Source organism: Monodelphis domestica, chromosome 1 (genome assembly GCF_027887165.1).
Source record: "Monodelphis domestica isolate mMonDom1 chromosome 1, mMonDom1.pri, whole genome shotgun sequence".
Classification (NCBI taxonomy): Eukaryota; Metazoa; Chordata; class Mammalia; order Didelphimorphia; family Didelphidae; genus Monodelphis; species Monodelphis domestica.
Genome location: NC_077227.1, coordinates 574,933,730 through 574,950,959, shown reverse-complemented (window position 1 = coordinate 574,950,959; position 17,230 = coordinate 574,933,730).

Genomic DNA, 17,230 nt, shown 5'->3' with positions numbered 1-17,230 from the left:
ACAGTTCTTGGCTCCAGCTAAGGAGCCTTGGGGGTTTGAATCCTGCTCCAGGCACCTACTAGTGGTATGACCCTTGTGATTAGTTATCCAAATATACCATTTGGTGTTTTCTTGGCAAAGATACTGGAGCCAGTTTCCATTTGCTTCTTCAGTTCATTGGACACGAGAAGTACTGAGGCAAACAGGGTTAGGTGACTTGAGCAGGGTCACACAGCTAGAACGTGTCTAGAGGCTGGATTTAACTCAGGACTTCCTGTCCCAGGCAGGAGCTCTCAAAGTCGTTTCTTCGGTTTTGAGATGACAGCGGTACCTACGTCACAGGGCTGTTGTAAGAATCAAACGAGAGAACACAGGTAAAGCGCTCTGCAAACTTGAAGGCGCTATATGAAAGCTAGCCATTTTTTTAAAAATCATTTTTCCTCTCCCTCTGATCTCGGTTTGCAAACCTGCCGCAGTGTAGCCCCTATCCGTCATCACCAGGGTGGTCGCATGATGGCAGCAGAGGGCAAGAAACCTCGTTTCTGGCACGCACAACAGCTGGGGAAGCAGCTGCTCTGGCGGTTTCCAAACCTCGCTCCCTCTCAATCCATGCCCCGCCCGGCAACTTTGCAGCCGGCTCTGGGCGAGCCAGACATCCCTCCCACTCGGAGGCTCCGGAGGTTCTCCACCATCCTGCCTAGAGGCTCCTCCTTCTTGCTCTCTGGGGTTGGGAAAATTTGGGGAAGGGAATCGCTTCACTGAAAATAGACGGACAGCCCCAGGGCCCCAGGGATTCCGCAGGGACAGCTTACGTCCAGACAAGTCCTGGCAGAGTCGGGGCCACCAGATGGACGAGTCTCTTCGACCCACAGCTCTCTCACACCCCGCAAGCCCAAAGATAGCCATCACTAACTCCATTTAATTCAATAAGCATTGAATGAGCCCTTTAGGGAGTTTAGAGAATCCCAACTCCCTTCGTGGAGTTTAGACACCTATGAGTAGTAGCTGACAATTGTAAAATGAGCTTTCAAAACATTTTAAATTTTTATTTTTCTGAATAATATGGAAATAATATTTGAGTGATTCTATATAACAACCCAGTGAAATTGCTTGTCAACACCAGGAGGATGGGAAAAGGGGAGGGAGACAACATGAATCATGTAACCAAGGGGAGAAATTCAAAAATAAAATAAAATAAAATTTATTTTTCATTTAATAAGTAGCTCTCCAGTGCATAGGTCTCCCGACTTGGAGTCAGGAAGACTGGAGTTTGAATCCTGGCTCAGAGAGTTATTAGCTATGTGAAGGGAGCAAGTCACTTAACTTCTCTGTACCTTAGTTTTCTCATCTGTAAAATGAGGATAAATAATAACCTACCAGAATTGTGAGAATCAAAAGAAATATCATGTAAAGGGAAAAAAGAAAGGGGCTTACTTCTTAGCTGTGTAGCTCTGGGTAAATCACTTAGTCCCACTGCCTAGCCCTTATGCTCCTCTGCCCTGGAACCAGTGCACAGAATTGAAGACAGAAGGGAAGAGTTTTTAATTTTTTTTTACTTTTACAGGATCATATATTTTATTTATTATTATTATAAACCAGGTAATTTGTGGGACAAGTATTAGAGCACTGGGCCTAACGTCAAGAAGAATTAAGTTCAAATATGGCCTCAGTCAGGCAAATCTCTTAATTTCTATTTGCCTCACTTTCCCCAACTGTCAAATAGTGATAATAATAGTACCTACTTCACAAGATTGTTGTAAGGATTAAAAGAAAAATTATAAAAAGCCTTTATCACCGTGCCTGGCACATAATAGACACTGTATAAATGTATAAATATGTATGCCCTTCCTTTATTCCCTCTTCTTCCCATCTCCCCAGCCTCCCATTAAAAAAAAAAAGGAAAAACAAAACCATTGTAGCAAATATACACAGTTAAGCAAAACAAATTCCTGCATTGGCCATGTGCAAAAGTTATAATGAGCTTTTCATACTTCCTCTTATTTCATCCTAAGGATATCTCTTTGAACAGGTACTTCAAGAATTCTTATCCCCATTATAGAGATAAGAAAACCAAGGCTCAAAGAGGTTGGAATGATTTGTGTTATGCTATTCCACATGGGAGGATGGGAACTCTCTTGACTCACATCCTGAATGCTTTCTGCTTTACCATACTGTGAAAAGAACATTAGTTCTGAAGTCAGAAGACCTGAATTAAAATCCCATTTCTGGTGCCAATTATCTATGTGACCTTTAGCAAATCTCCTCTATAGAATGAGGAAGGTGGACTAACTGGCTTCAGAAGTACCTTCCAGCTTTCTGTAGAACTTTGAAGCAACTGTCTTCATTCACTCATTCATTCAAGAAATATTTACAAAGTACCTACTGTATAAAGAGACGTTGTGCTAGGCACTGAAGAAAAAAAGACATTTAGATTACAATCCTGGCCTCAGTTCAATTCCAGATCAACAAACTTGTATTAAAAGTCAACTTTTGCTGAAGCTGCTCTACTAGACTGGCGGAACAAGGATGCACAAGTCCTTGCTCCTGAAGAGCGTACAATCTAATGAGGGAATTTTGCTGTTCAGTTGTGTTCCGACTCTATGACCCCATTTGGAATTTTCTTGGCAAAGAAACTGGAGTGGTTTGCCAACTCACTTGACAGACAAGGAACTGAAGCCAACTGGATTAAGTGACTTCCCCAAGGTCACACGGCTAATTAGTAGCTGGATTCGAACTTAGAGAAATGAGTCTTCCCCACTCCAGGCGGAGCATTCTAGCAGCCCCTAACAAGAGGAAAGAGATACACAAATAGCTCTGATTTAAAGGAGAGTTTGATCAGTGCAAAGGAGAGAGATCTTGTCAACTTATGAGAAATTAGAGAGGAATAGGCTCAGTGACTTTCAGGATGATGAGACGTAATATTACTTAGAAGCAGGATACTTCAAGGGACTAGGATGGGGATTGGGAGAGAGAATCCATACCATCCTTATTGGGAGGTTTGGGGGAGTGATGGATACAGTCCTCAGAGGACGGGATGGGGGGGCGGGAAGGGAGGAGGGAAAGTAATCCAGTCATTCAGTCTGAAACAATGAGTACTCAAAGAAGAGTAAAGCTAGTTAAGATTGATAAGTGAGATAAGACAGATAAGGCAGGTTGCAGGGAAAGTGGATGGCTTTGAAATGCCTGACTGAGGCCATATTGAGAGAGATGGAGAGAAACCAAGAGAGGAGGAGGAGGTATTGTGTAGGAATAGGAATGCTTTGAAGGAAGCCAGGAGTCCTACTGAAACAAAGATGAGAAAGGAGTACACTCAAGATTTGAAGAACTGCATGAGCAAAGACGCAAAGATGTCATGCAAGAGGAACAGTTTTTCATGTAAGGGTCAGTGTGACTAACTAGGACTTAGCACAGTGCTTGATACACAGTAAGTAATTAATATATACTTATTGGCCGACTAGAACAAGGGGTGTTTCTCTGCTACCTGGGAAGTGCTTTGATCAAAATCAGTGAGCAAAGAGAACAAGACCCCAGGGGGGCTCTTTGAGTATTCTCCCTAGAAATAGGGCTGATAGGTCAGCATCAAAAGTCCCAATCCACTTAGGGAGCAGGATGAGCACTAATTTCATTCATTCATCCATGCATTCATTCACCCAGTATTTATTATATGTGCCATATGTCTAACTATACTGGATGCTGAGAAAAATATCTTTAGTTTAGTTTGTTGCTCCCTCCCACCATCCCAATTGGAAATATATATAATTTTATAATTTTTAGATAAGATATTGTCCCTGCTCTCACAAAGCTTATAGTTTAGTAAAATAATGAGATCTGAACAAAAATAGAATAAACAAACATTACATGGCAAGTGCATTAGAAAATTGAAAAACAGTGACATGTGAAGATGGGGGGCAAAGAGGAAATAATCATTAGGAACAGTTTGCTCAAGAAAAGTTTCCTATAATCAGGGGAATTTAAAGGATGGGTAATGCATTAAACAGTTGAAGAAAGGGAGGAAGAACATTCCAAGCATATTGAACAGCTAGAAACAACACACTGGTAGGAGGGCACATCATGGGACAAAGAGTAAACCGGTTTGGCTGGCACATAGATTGTATGAAGGGTGGTAAGTTTTTGAAAAATCTGAAAAGGCAGGATGGTGGCAGATTTTGAAAACTCTTGGATGTTAGGAAAAGGTATTTAAGCTTTCTTCCAATGACTCCAATATGGAACTTTCCTCCATTGGTTCCAATATGGAACCACTCAAAAATTTTTGATCAAGGAGTTTTCTATCCACCTCCAGAAAAAGAACTGATAGAATACAAACAAGAAAAAATAGTTTTATATTTACACATATCTTTTTTTTTTTTTTGGTCAAATGACACCTCTAGTGCTGGGAGGGCAGGGAGGAATATACCTCAGAAATTTAACATAACCCATTTAAAAAATTTTTTTTAAAGGAAAGGTGTTTATCTACATCAGTTTCCTTAGGCAGGAGAAAAAGTACTGGAAGTATCCAATCTCCAAGGCAAAAAATACCTGGGGAAAGAAAATAGGGGGCCCAATGTTACACAGGTGAATGTAAATAGTTCAAATATAGAATGGGATGCCGCCATTTCTAGACATTTTTAAGTATAATCTGGTTGACCACTTGGGGATATTATGGAGGTGATTCCTCCTCTAGTGTGAGGCGGACTAGATGGTGTCAGAAGTCCCTTTCAGCTTTAAGACTGATTTATTTGAACAGTTAGAGGCAGCTTGGCATGGGGAATGAACTCCCTTCTCTCAGCCTCCAGATAAATTCTACCAAGGTAACTTTCCCTTTAGCTCCCTTCTTCATGGGAGACACTAGAGCTAATCCAGGCAAGAAAAGATCAGAGGCCTTGGCATTCCCCTCAGGCAGGGTCAGAACCAGGGTTGGGCAAGTATCCATACCACATTCCCAGACTCCCTGCAACCTTGACAAACCCAATGTTCCTCATCCCTTCTAGGGTCAATTGCATTGAAAAACAGACCCGGGGCACCAAGCCAGAGGGTTAGTAAAAATATTAACCTGGGCAGGGAAGTAGGGTGTGAAGTCAAGGACAGCTACTGCCATGCTCTGATTAGCTCCCAGAGATAGTCAGAAGAGAAGACTCGCCATCATTCTAGCCACTGCCTCTGAGGCCTATACATCTTAGACAAGTCATTTAACTTATCTAGGTTTCAGTTTCCTCAATTGTAAAATTAAGAACTTAAATTAGGTCTCTTAAGTCTCTTACAGCCCTAAATGCTCTAAAATTATGGTTCTAATACTAGTCATGGCAAATTGCATGCAAAAAATGGTTTAAATATGTGACAACCTGGCACCAATCTCCCTTTGGGGGTTTATTTATACTTTATTCCCCCTCATTTACTCTTCTGGCCCATCCAGCCTGTTCCTGTGAGAATCCACCCTGAGGAGAATCTCAGACTGAACAATCCACTTCAGACAGGGACTAAACCCAAGCCAAAGTCGAGCGACTCTTTGGCACAGTAGGTAGTGCATCAATCTCGCAAGCTGAGGTCCCGAGCTTGATCCTCAGAAGGAGGGTGCTGTATACTGGGAGAGGTTTCTGGAGATGAAGAGTCACTGACTATGGCTCGGGCTTAGTCCCCTGTCTCAGGGTAGATTCTCACAGGAACAGGCTCAAACCTGGGGTTTCTACCTCCAAACTAAATAAACTGGGGGTCACCAAATCCCTCTAAGCGACAAGTTTGGGGCCTTCTAGATTCCACAGTACAGATATAAATCTATATATGCCCATGTATATAGTACATGTATATATATGTATGTACCCAACCCTAATTTATCACTTGTCTCAATCAACAATCAACAAAAAATGGGTGTGTGTGCATTCTATACAAGCTACTAGGCTCTAAGATACAAAGAGAGGCAGCAAAGACAGAGCCCTGGTCTTGGAATAAGACCCAAGTTCAGCTCCTGAATGAGACATTGCCTGGCTCTGACATGAGACTGGTCAGACTTGTGTAGTTATTACCACAAACACTTTAAATTTAATAAACTTCTCTGTTTCACTTAACTCATTTATGAAATGTGGCTAATAATACTTGAATTATGTACCTCACAGAATTATTGTAAAGAAGATGCTTTATAAATTGTAAAGATCAGGGGCAACTGAGTGGCTCAGTGGATCCAGAGCCAGGCTTAGAAATCGGAGGTCCCAGGTTCAGATCTGTCTTCAGACACTTCCTCACTGTGTCATCCTAGGCAAATTATTAACCCCCATTGCCTAGCCCTGACCACTCTTCTGCCTTGGAACCAACATATAATATTGATTCCAAGATGGTAGGTAAGAGTTTTGTTTTGTTTTTTAATTTAAAAAATTAACTGTAAAGATCAAATCTTTATAGTTAATATTATTATAAAATTGGGGTATGATGGATGTTCAGGGAGGACTAACTGGTACTTCTGGTAGAAGGACTTGCTGAGCCCTTTTCAGGACTGTTCACCCATTTTTAGTGTCTACTTGTCACTAAATTTCACCTATGGAATGTACAGTGACCAAATCTCTGTAAAGCCATTTCAGCAGATGGACCAAGCTAGGCTGAGAGTAGCCAACAAGGTTCAAACTTGCTAGCGAGTTAGGGAGATGCCAGCTAAGTGGTGCAGTGGCTAGAACACCAGTCTTGAGGTCAATAAGACTTTTCTTCTTGAGTTCAAATCTGGCCATACTAGCTACTTCCTTATGACACTTACTAGCTGTGGGACCCTGGGCAAGTCATTTAACCCTATTTGGCTCTGTTTCGTGATCTGTAAAATGAGTTGAAGAAGGAAATGTCAAATCACTCCAATATCTTTGCCAAGAAAACACTAAATGGGGCCACAAAGAATTGGACAAGACTGAAAAACAACTGAACAACTGCCTGAGCATGAGAAAACTTCTCCCAGCTTGAATAGGTGGACCAGAACGGTCTTGTTGCAGAGGCCATAAAGGTAGCTGAAGCAGATGCTGTGCTTGGTCAGACATCTCATGCCAAGGTCATCTACTGCATCCCAGTCCTTTTGACTCCACCTTGCCCCAGGATACAGAGGACTTTAGAAGAAACTCTGCCTCACTTTAATCAAATTCATTATCCAGTCAAGAAATCATTATCATGATGTCATTGAACTTTGAAAATAAAAGGTGAACAACAACATTATTAAAATTAGAAAAAAGACAACTCTTGCCCTTGAGGGCTTGAGAATGTAAAACATGTGGTATGGGGTGGGAGTTAAGGGGAAGGAAGGAAAAGCATTAATTTTCAACTAGAGGACCAAGGATCTGGGGCTCTAATCCTAGCCCTGATCTTCATTGGATGATCTTAATTGGGCAAATCACTTCCTCACCCCATGCCTCAATTTTCTCAGCTATAAAGAGTTCTTGGTGACCTGAGACCCCTCCCAGCTCAAAATCCTATAATCTTTTGTAACCTTACAGACTTTAGTTTAATAAATATTCACCAAATCCCCAACAAGGGCAAGGTATTCTGTGCTAAAGATACAAAGATGAGGCAGAAAAAGAATTCCTACACTCAAGTTTATAATCTAATAGGGAGAAAATCACATGTTCAGAAATAAGTATGAAACAAGGCAGAATGGAAAAATGGGAAAAAGAAAAGTCCATATAAAGTGCTTTCTGAAAATGTCGGCAGATCCCTTGCAGCTAGAGAAGTCAAGAAAGATATCTTGGAAGTTAGGATTCCTATCCCTAGGCCTTGAAGGAAGAGAGGATTTCAAGAGGTGAAAGTGAGAGAATTGAGGGGATTAGGATAGCAAGTAGTTAATTATGACACCTGAGTGAACCACACTGACTCCATATTGGGACTCAATTCTGGAGCTAGCTTAGATTCCTCAACGTGGAATCTAGAAGTCCCCAAACTTGTAGCTTAGAAGAATTTGGTGATCCCCAGTTTATTTAGTTTGGAGGTAGAAACCCCAGGTTTTGACCTTGTCACAGGAGAGTTTTCTCTCTGAGGAAAGGTCCTACTTCACTGGTCTCAGGCTAACAATAGACATCCAGGTAGTTTGGGTGGAAATAGCTAATCCCTTCAGAGGTTAAGTATCTCTTTTGTCCCAATGGTTTCTTCCCCTAGGCTAAAGTCCTTTACTGGGTGCTCTGGCCCTGGGCTGGGTCTTTCCATTTTGTGTCCATTGTAAAGCATTAGCCCCCTCCTCCCCATAGCTCAATTGGTAGGGCATGAGCCTCTTAGCCTCAGGGTTGCAGGTTTGAGCCCCAGAGCCCCACATTGTATTGAATTGTTATTCTCTTACATTTGGCATTCCCAGGGGTCAGTGACCAGAGTTCAATCCTCAGACTCTGTATGGCACCCAGTTCTGTGTCGAGGCCTACTAGCATTGAAACCCCTTTTGCCCTTGATTAAAGAGTGATTTTGACTATTTACTAGTTCTGTATTTTTTCTCAGTCAACAGATTCTATTCAATTATGGGTCTAGACTAATTTCTGTCATGAGAAAACCTCATTCAATCGTGGGAAATGGGAGAAAATGTTATTGTATTTTTTAGCCTACTTCTTTGTGGCTGGGAAACTGAACTACCTCTCCCTACTGCTTAGAGACCTTCAATTAAGGATTTAGGTCTGTGTTGGCCAACCTATGGCATATTGGGGGGGGGGGGCTGCTCCCTCCCTCTCTCCATGTTCGTGAGGACATTTCTCACATGACCCATCCCTCTGCCCAGCAGCCCAATGGGAGAGCTTCCTCCCTCCCCTGTCTGGAGTAAAGGGGAGGCTGACATGGGGTGTGAGGGTTGCAGTTTGGGCATTTGGTCTCTAAAAGGTTTGCCATCACTGACCTATGCTATACTGAACAGAAACACAGTCAGATCCTAAAAATGATATAAGGTATTCTCTTACAATTATATATCTCAAGCAACCCATAAGTTTTCTCTGAAAACTAGCTCCACATTAATCAGTCAGTTATTGTTTCAATATTCCTTTGTTTACAGGTACTTGGGGGGGGGGGTCAGACAGCCCCTAGATTTAGGGAATTGTGTCTATTCAGTCTTCCTCCCCCTCCCAATTTGGAAAGTCCTTAATATTTCCTCCCATTAGAAATCAGATTACCTAATATTGTATTGTTTCCTTTTAATTATATAATTAATCTTATTTCAATGATTGTTTTTAATGCATAAAAATTTGTCTCTCCTCATATTCTGGGTCCACTCCTAAACTGAAAAATGGTCCTGATTTATTAGGCAATTGGCATGCATTGCTTAATAAATCTAAGTGTTCAAATGCTCCAATCTTTGTTTCCTCAGTTATTTTATCTTTTACCCCCTGCACAAATACAGAAGACAACCTCTCAAGCCCTGAGAGGCAAGAGACCAGAAGAAAAGATTGGGAAATAGCTTGCAGTCTAATTTGACTAGAATGTAGAGCACATAAGATGATGGAGTTAAACAACAACACTGGAAAGGTAACACTGGAATCATATTATGAAAGGCCTTAAATAGCAGTCAGAGAAGGATGTATGTTATTCCTCAGCCATCCTGATAGTGTGATATTGGTAGACAGAGCCAGCCTTAGATCCAGGAAGACAGGTTCAAGTCCTACATCTGACATATAATGTCTCAGAGTACTAGACAATTCTAAAATACTATAAATTACAGAGAATGTGCCAGCCTCCAGTGGTAGAGGGAGTACCCTTGTATAAGAGAAGGGAGACAGAAGAGAATACAAATGGGGTATTCAAGGAGAACTAGCACCGCTGGCATAAGGAAGGAGGAATAACAACAAAGTGCTAATATATCTCATCTGATCCTTACAACAACTCTGTGAGGTAGATGATGCTAGCAACCTATTTTACAGTTGAGGAAGCCAAGGCAAACAGAAGTTAAATGGTTTGCACAAGGTCACACAGCTAGTCTGAGTTTCTATTTGATTTCAGGTTTTCCTGATTCCCTGCTCAGTGTTCTAACCACTATACCACCTAGGTGTCTTGTAACACTCATGGGTGTTCACTTTACCAGTGAAATCACAGGTATAGTCCATGTCCCTCTCCCTGTCGGTGTAGGCAAAAAGGAGACACTGATATTTCAAACCTGAGAATGGCATATGTAATAATGGTAACTTTCAGGATTATGATAAAGGTACTTTCCATATATATTTGATGGTATTTATACCATCATATATATGATTTTTTGATGGTATTCATTATATTTGATGGTATTTCAATGGAGTCTACAAGGAGTTTGTAGAGAAGGAACTGAATGTGGAGGAGAATAGGAACCTGGATGGATTGGCTCCTACTCTCCTTACACCTCCCTTGAATGAGGCTGTTGATAGGTGCTGCACAGGTAATTAGGGTTTCCCTAATGAGAAAGGATGATGGAGAGTTGAAGAAAGATCTCCCCTATAAAATACCCCTAGATTCCCTGAACTGGAAAGGTTCCAACTGTGATTTAGATGTTTAATGATGTAACTAAAGGCAGCTTGGGAGATGGAAAGAGGAACTCGGTATCCCTAATTGTTTCCTAATATGGTCCTTGGCCCAGGTCACTATATAGCTGACTTGGGCTTCACCACCCCAGGCCCAGCTAATTTTCCTAATTTATCTATAATATCTCTAGCCGGGGGCAGCTGGGTGGCTCAGTGGATTGAGAACCAGGCCTAGAGATGGGAGGTCCTGGGTTCAAATCTGGCCTCAGACACTTCCAAGCTGTGTGACCCTGGGCAAGTCACTTGACCCCCATTGCCTAGCCCTTACCACTCTTCTGCCTTGGAGCCAATACACAGTATTGACTCCAAGATGGAAGGTAAGGGTTTAAAAAAAATATCTCTAGCCTAAGAAAATGATAAAGTAGGTGCAAGAGGGCTGAAGGGGAAAGGGAGCCAGGCTCTCCTTATCAATGAGTCCATGGCTCCCTCAGGCTTTGAGGGATCTGATCCTCTGTAGGAATGTTGTTTGAGGTATCAGACTGATAATAGCTTCTGCAGAAGAAACTTGAACATTGAAACAGATATGTCTCTTTCTGGCTCCTGGTGAGGTCCTCAGCAAGGCACTAACGTCCTGCTTGGTCAAGGTCCCAGCACAAAAAACCCAGAATTCCATATGGATCCTTTCCAGTTCTCTTCTTCTCTTCCAGCATGCTTTGCTCTCCATGTTTCTGCCACTCAAGCCCTCTACCAAAATTCCATTTTCCTCTCTTGCACCCATCCTTACACATGGGAGAATCTGCAAATTAGCATCATCAAATGGATTGGGGAGAGGAGTAGGGGAGGTTTAGGAAGGCATTAATCTAGGCAAGAAATAATCAAGCTGAAGGATTTAAGAGAACCTTGAGCTGAGGAATCTTTTGGCAACAAAATCAGTCTCCAAAATTTGATAGCTAATTGATTACAGGAAGTAAGGGAGAGGAAAGAGTAGATGATCACCAGCTTTCCAACCTGGATGACTAGGAAGATTATGATGCCAACAGCAAAAACAGGAAACTTATAAGGAAGAGCACATGAAGAGGGAGAGAGGGAAGAAATGGTATGGAGATGATGAGTTCTGGTCAAGTTGAAATTGAGCCAAAAGTACCAGCAGAATATCCAGGCAGAAACAGGCAAGAGAAAGGTAATAACATGAGATAGGCAATATATTATGGGACTGGTAATAATAGATTTTGAAATCATCTGCATTGAAACAATGTTAAGATAAAAAGAGGGAAAGGAGAAAAGAGATATAAATGCAAAGTACTTTTTATTATTATTATTAATATTGGCTGCTCATTCACCCATATATCTCTAACCTTTGTGAATCAAACCACTGATTGAAAAACATTGTGAAAATGTGTTTTTAATACCTAACCATTTTTTAAAATTCTATAGCAGTCCACCCCTAGCTATGGGCAAGGGAAACAGTTAGTATGTACAGAGTGGCTTAAAAGAGAGCATGCTCAGTCTTGCGCATGGCTAGTGTAAACCTCAAAGTTCCTTAGACTTATAAATGTTGGAAATTTCACCATTGGGAAATTTCATACTTGAAAAATTTCCTATTGATAGTGGGTCTTGACTATTGGAATGTGAACCCCATTGGCATGGGAGGTTCCTTCTCCTCCCTTCTTAAGATTACTTTAGGACAGAAACCTTTTGCTGAACAATGGAAAGGACTTTGACCTATGCTTAAGCATAGAACAGGAATTTCTTTGAGTCATGATTGATTTTAGAATTGATACAATGGAGATACTTGGAATCAATCTCCACCCTACTCAGTCCTAACAGGATTGAGTAAGGGCTGCAGCATAGATCAAAATTTAATTATTCCAATCTCTACCCTACTCAGGTTAACAGGATTTAGAAAGGGCTGTAGCAAAGGATCAAAGATTTAATTATTTGAAAATATGACCTTCAACAGACATGTGCAAAGCCAGAGACCTCTGGGCGGTCCTGGGTTAAGCTAGAGCCTCCATTGGCACAGGGAAATTGATGGACAGGTGATTGGTAGATGTGAGGACTGAGGGGAGGGAACTTGGATGGTTTCCTTAAGGATAGGGGGGTCTGAAGACGGGAGGTGGTGGAGGAGTTTGTCGGAGTGGTTGCGGTGTGCTCTGAGAAGCTTGCGCTGAAGGAAGCTGAAGGTGGGGGCCCCCGAGACTGTTTCTCCATTTTTGGTCACGTGAGTAATAGGGACTGATCTCCTTTCATTGCCCCAGCTATCTAAGGGCTTGGGCCTTTTGGCCCAGCCTAAACAGAAGGGGTATTTAAGCCCTATTCCCTTCTCTCCCCTTTCTCTCTCCCTCTATCTCTCTATCTCTAATTCCTTTCTTCCTCCTGTTTGTAATTAAAACTCCATAAAAGGTTGATGGCTGACTTGAGTTTTCATTAAGGAATTACATAGCTGAATTCCTTGGCGACCTTAAATTAATATATATCAGTCTTTTAAAAGTGATTTCCTTGTCACACTAGGAAAGCCTCTGACCCTTGACCCCAGCTTCCCCAAGGTGAGGTGGGAAAACAGGTTTCTTTGTGCTCACCTGGCTAAGAGAAACCACACCTATACCTTGTCGTTAACCAATGATAATCATCCCTATGTATCCTGTATATTTGCATATCAAAGGCATTAAAAGCAGCCACAGCAATCTCTGCCCCTCTCTTGGATCTCAGCTCTCACTGATGCCTGTCCTTGCTGGAGCTTGGCCTCTGGCCAAGCTCCATCTTTAATTCCTTTCCTTCTCTATCTCTCTCACCTGGGTTCGGCCAGGTACTTTCTTTTCTCTATCATGTCTCCAACCTGTGTGGTATTAAATTTGGATCACTGGACGGGATTAGCCTTTCGGAAAGAGGTCCAGACTGATCGGGGTTCTGCTGTAGCTCCAATATAATCAAAAAGGCCTGGTTTCTGACTCATTTCTGCCACCTCATATCTCTAACTTGGCTCCGCCATGCCCCTCGCCATATCCAAAATTCTATCCTTCCTCTTTCTACCTTGTGGCTTCTCGCGGGTTCGGGAAGCCACAAATTCTAAAATTCTAAATTTAAAATTAGGAGGGCAATTGTCCTGGACAAGGAATAATCAAGGGCTGAGTAGATGGGTAGCAGGGGGCAGTGATGGCCTGGAACATGGTAGAAACTAAGGCTAGTATAAGTGCCTATCTTGTCTTTTTAATCTGGATGAGTACAAGCTATTTTGCACATAACTCAGGTTATGTATTTCTTGAGATGGCCTTAGTTTCTCCTGTGTTCCAAAGCAGAAAAGGAAATTCTACAGGACAGATTCTCCTGCTAAAAGTCCCCAAGGTAGCATTGGAGGTAAACGCTGACTATATGACTTTTCTGGTCAATATCTTACCTTTCTCAAAGAAGTCTTCAAGATGTTTGGGTACCCTCAAATGGAGAAGGAAAGGATTTCTTTAGGATTATGAAACAGAGGGAGACTGTCTTTTTCAAAGTTTGTTTTTGTACAACAGTGTTTCTCAACACTTTTGCTCTTAATATTCTTAAAAATTAGTGAAGACCCAAAAATCTTTTGTTTATATAAGTTAAATCAATCAATATTTACTGTATTAGACAAAACTGATAAATGTTTAAAATATTTCATTAAATTCATTAAAATGCCATCTACCTCCAGAGAAAGAATTGATAGTCTGAATACAGACCAAAATGTAACTATATTTCACTTTTTTCTCCCTTTTTTAAAGACTTCTTCCTTAAAGTGACTAATATAGAAAAATATTTTATGTGATTACACATATAAAGTCTATATCAGATTGCCTACCATCTTGGGTCAGGGAGAAGGAAGTTAGAATGGGAGGGGGAGAGAGAATTTGAAACTCAATATTTTTTTAATTAATGTTAAAAATTATATGTGCAATTGAAAAAGAATAAAATATTATTTAAAATGAGATAAAAATAAAAACAATAGTAAGCTAATTACAGATTAGGATAAATAACATTTTATGAAAAATAACTAAATCTTCCAAAACAACAAAAAAAAAATCACGAGGAGTGGCATTGTATTACATATTTTTTCAAATCTAGTTTAATAAAAGACAACTGTATTTTCATATCCATTTCTGCATTTAATCTGCTACAATATGTTGTTTTGGATAAACTACATGAAGAAAACTTAGCCTCACAAAGATATGTAGTTGGAAAAGGGAATATTATTTTAATAAGCAAATAATAACTTAATATTATTATAAAAATAGTTTTGACCTCCTGGATCCTTTTTTTTCTCAGAGACCCTCCAGGGGCCCACAGACCACATTTTGAAAGCTGCTGTTACAAAGAACTTAAGACTCTTTGTATCTTGATTCAAATTCTCCATGTTCCTAAATAAATTAACTCTTTTTCTTCTGTCTCCATAAAACAAGTGACATTCCATCTTTCAGTTCTGGGTCTTTTTTTTCCCTTTCTATCCTCCATGTCTAGAATGCTTTTCCTTCTCATTTCTGCCTTCTGGCTTCCCTGGTTTCCTTCCAATCCAAGTTAAAATCCCACCTCTTACAGGAAGCCTTTTCCAATCTCTCTTAATTCTGATCCCTTCCCTCTTTTGGTTATTTTCTATTTATCTTGTATATAGTTTGTTTATACATGGTTGTTTGCATGTTGTCTCCCCCACTAGATTCTTGAAGGCAGGGACTACCTTTTACCTTTCTTTGTAGCCCTAATGCTTAGCAAAGTACCTGTCACATAGAAGGTGCTAAGGCTGATCCTTCCTATCTGTAGCGAGTTAATGTGGTGGGAGAACCTGAATAGATTGAAATGCCTAGGACAAATGTCAAACTAATTGAGACTTAAGGCAGATGACTCAACTTCAGTTTACATTAGTAAACTAAATCCTTTCTCTTCTACCTCATTTACCCCTAGGATCTGAGTAAGTGCCTCAGAGTCAGAGTGAATGGACAGAACCATCTGATTTTTCCAAGTCAGAATTTCTTTTTTTTTTATTTTATATTTTTCCAGATTATACATAGATACAATTTTAGTAGTCCATTTTCTGACATTTTGTGATACATGTTCTCTCCTTCTCTTTATCCTTTTCCTCTCCCCTCCTAGAAGCAGCAGGTAATATGATACAGACTATACATGTGCTATCATGCAGTATTTCCATGTTCATCATGTTGTGCAACAAGACACATATCACTTACACTAGAGAAAAATCATGAAGGAAATAAAGTGAAGAATGGTATGCTTCACTCTCCATTCAGACTCCATCTTTTTCTTCATGAGTCCCTTAGCATTGTCTTGGATCCTTGCATTGCTAATAATAGTTGTCATTCACAGTTGATCATCATACTCTATTGTTTTTATATGTACAACATTCTGGTTCTACTTATTTCACTTTGCATCACTTCATATGTCTTATCAAGTTTTTTTTGTGATCATCTTGTTTGTCACTTCTTATGGTACAATGCAATCATAACTTGTTCAGCCATTCACCAATTAATGGACATCCCTTCAGTTTCCAGCTGTTTACCACCACAAAAAGAGCTGCTAAAAATATTTTTGCATAGGTAAATACTTTTCCCCAATCTTTGATCTCTTTGGGATACAGATCTAGTATCAGTATTGCTGGGTCAAAGGGTTTACGTGGTTTTATGGCCCATAGGGCATGGTTCCAAATGCTTATATCAGTTCTCAGGTTCACCAACTAAGTCACAGTTTCTTCCACTCTTGTCCTTTTTTCCTTTTTTTCCTCTCTTTGTTCATTATTATAGCCTCACAAAATCAGAATTTTATAGTTGGAAGGTACCCTGGAACTTTCTAGTCCACTGGACCCATATTCAAAAGGATTCCTACTAGCTAACATATCCAAGAAGTAGCCAACCAACCTTTGTTTGAAGAGTTCCAATGAAGGGGGATCCCAATAACTCCCAACATAGTTCACTCCATTTTTTTTAACAACTCTACTTGTTAGGAAGTTTTTCTTGGCATCAAGCATGACTTTAGCTCCTCAAAAATTTTACCCATTGTTTCTGATCATGCCTTCTTAAGACAAGGAGAACAAGAATAAAAGCTCTTCCACATAATAGCCCTTCAAACCATCAAAGATAGTTATCATTTCTCTGCCAAGTCTTCTCTTCTCAAGGCTAAATTTTCCCCTTTGACAGTCACAAATGAACTTAAGACCCTTCATCTTTGTCCTATCCTCTGTATGTTTATCAGTTTATGTCTTTCTTAAAGTGTCATGCTATGAATTGAATACAATACTCCAGGTGACACAGTGGATAGAGTATTAGGCTTGGAGTCAGTAAGATTAATTTTTCGAAGTTCAAATTTAGCCTCAGACACTTACTAATTGCATGACCCTGGAAAAGTCACTTAACCCTATTTGCCTCACTTTGAAATGGCAAAGCACTCCAGTATCTTTGCTAAGAAAAATCCAAACGAAGTCATGAAGAGTCAGACATGACTGAAAAATCACTAACCAACAACTCCAGATGAGGTCTGAGTCTCTAAGGGTAGAGTCCAGTAAGGAATCCTTATTCCTAGAAGTCATGCCTTGCTTAATGCAAACTAGAATGACATAATCTTTTTGGGCTGCCTCATCACATTACTGACCCATACTGAGCTTGCAATGAAAAACTCAGATCTCAGGTCTTTTTTTTCCATGTAAAAATTTCATGTAAATCATTTATTAATGATCATTAGAAGAAAAGGAATAAAAAGGCAATTAAATAAAAAACCATGTGCCCATGGCTAATCAGCCAGTTCAAAATCCCTACTTCCCACCAGAGTCGCCAACAGGAAGTAAAGAGATCAGACTAGGAATACCCACTGAATTTATC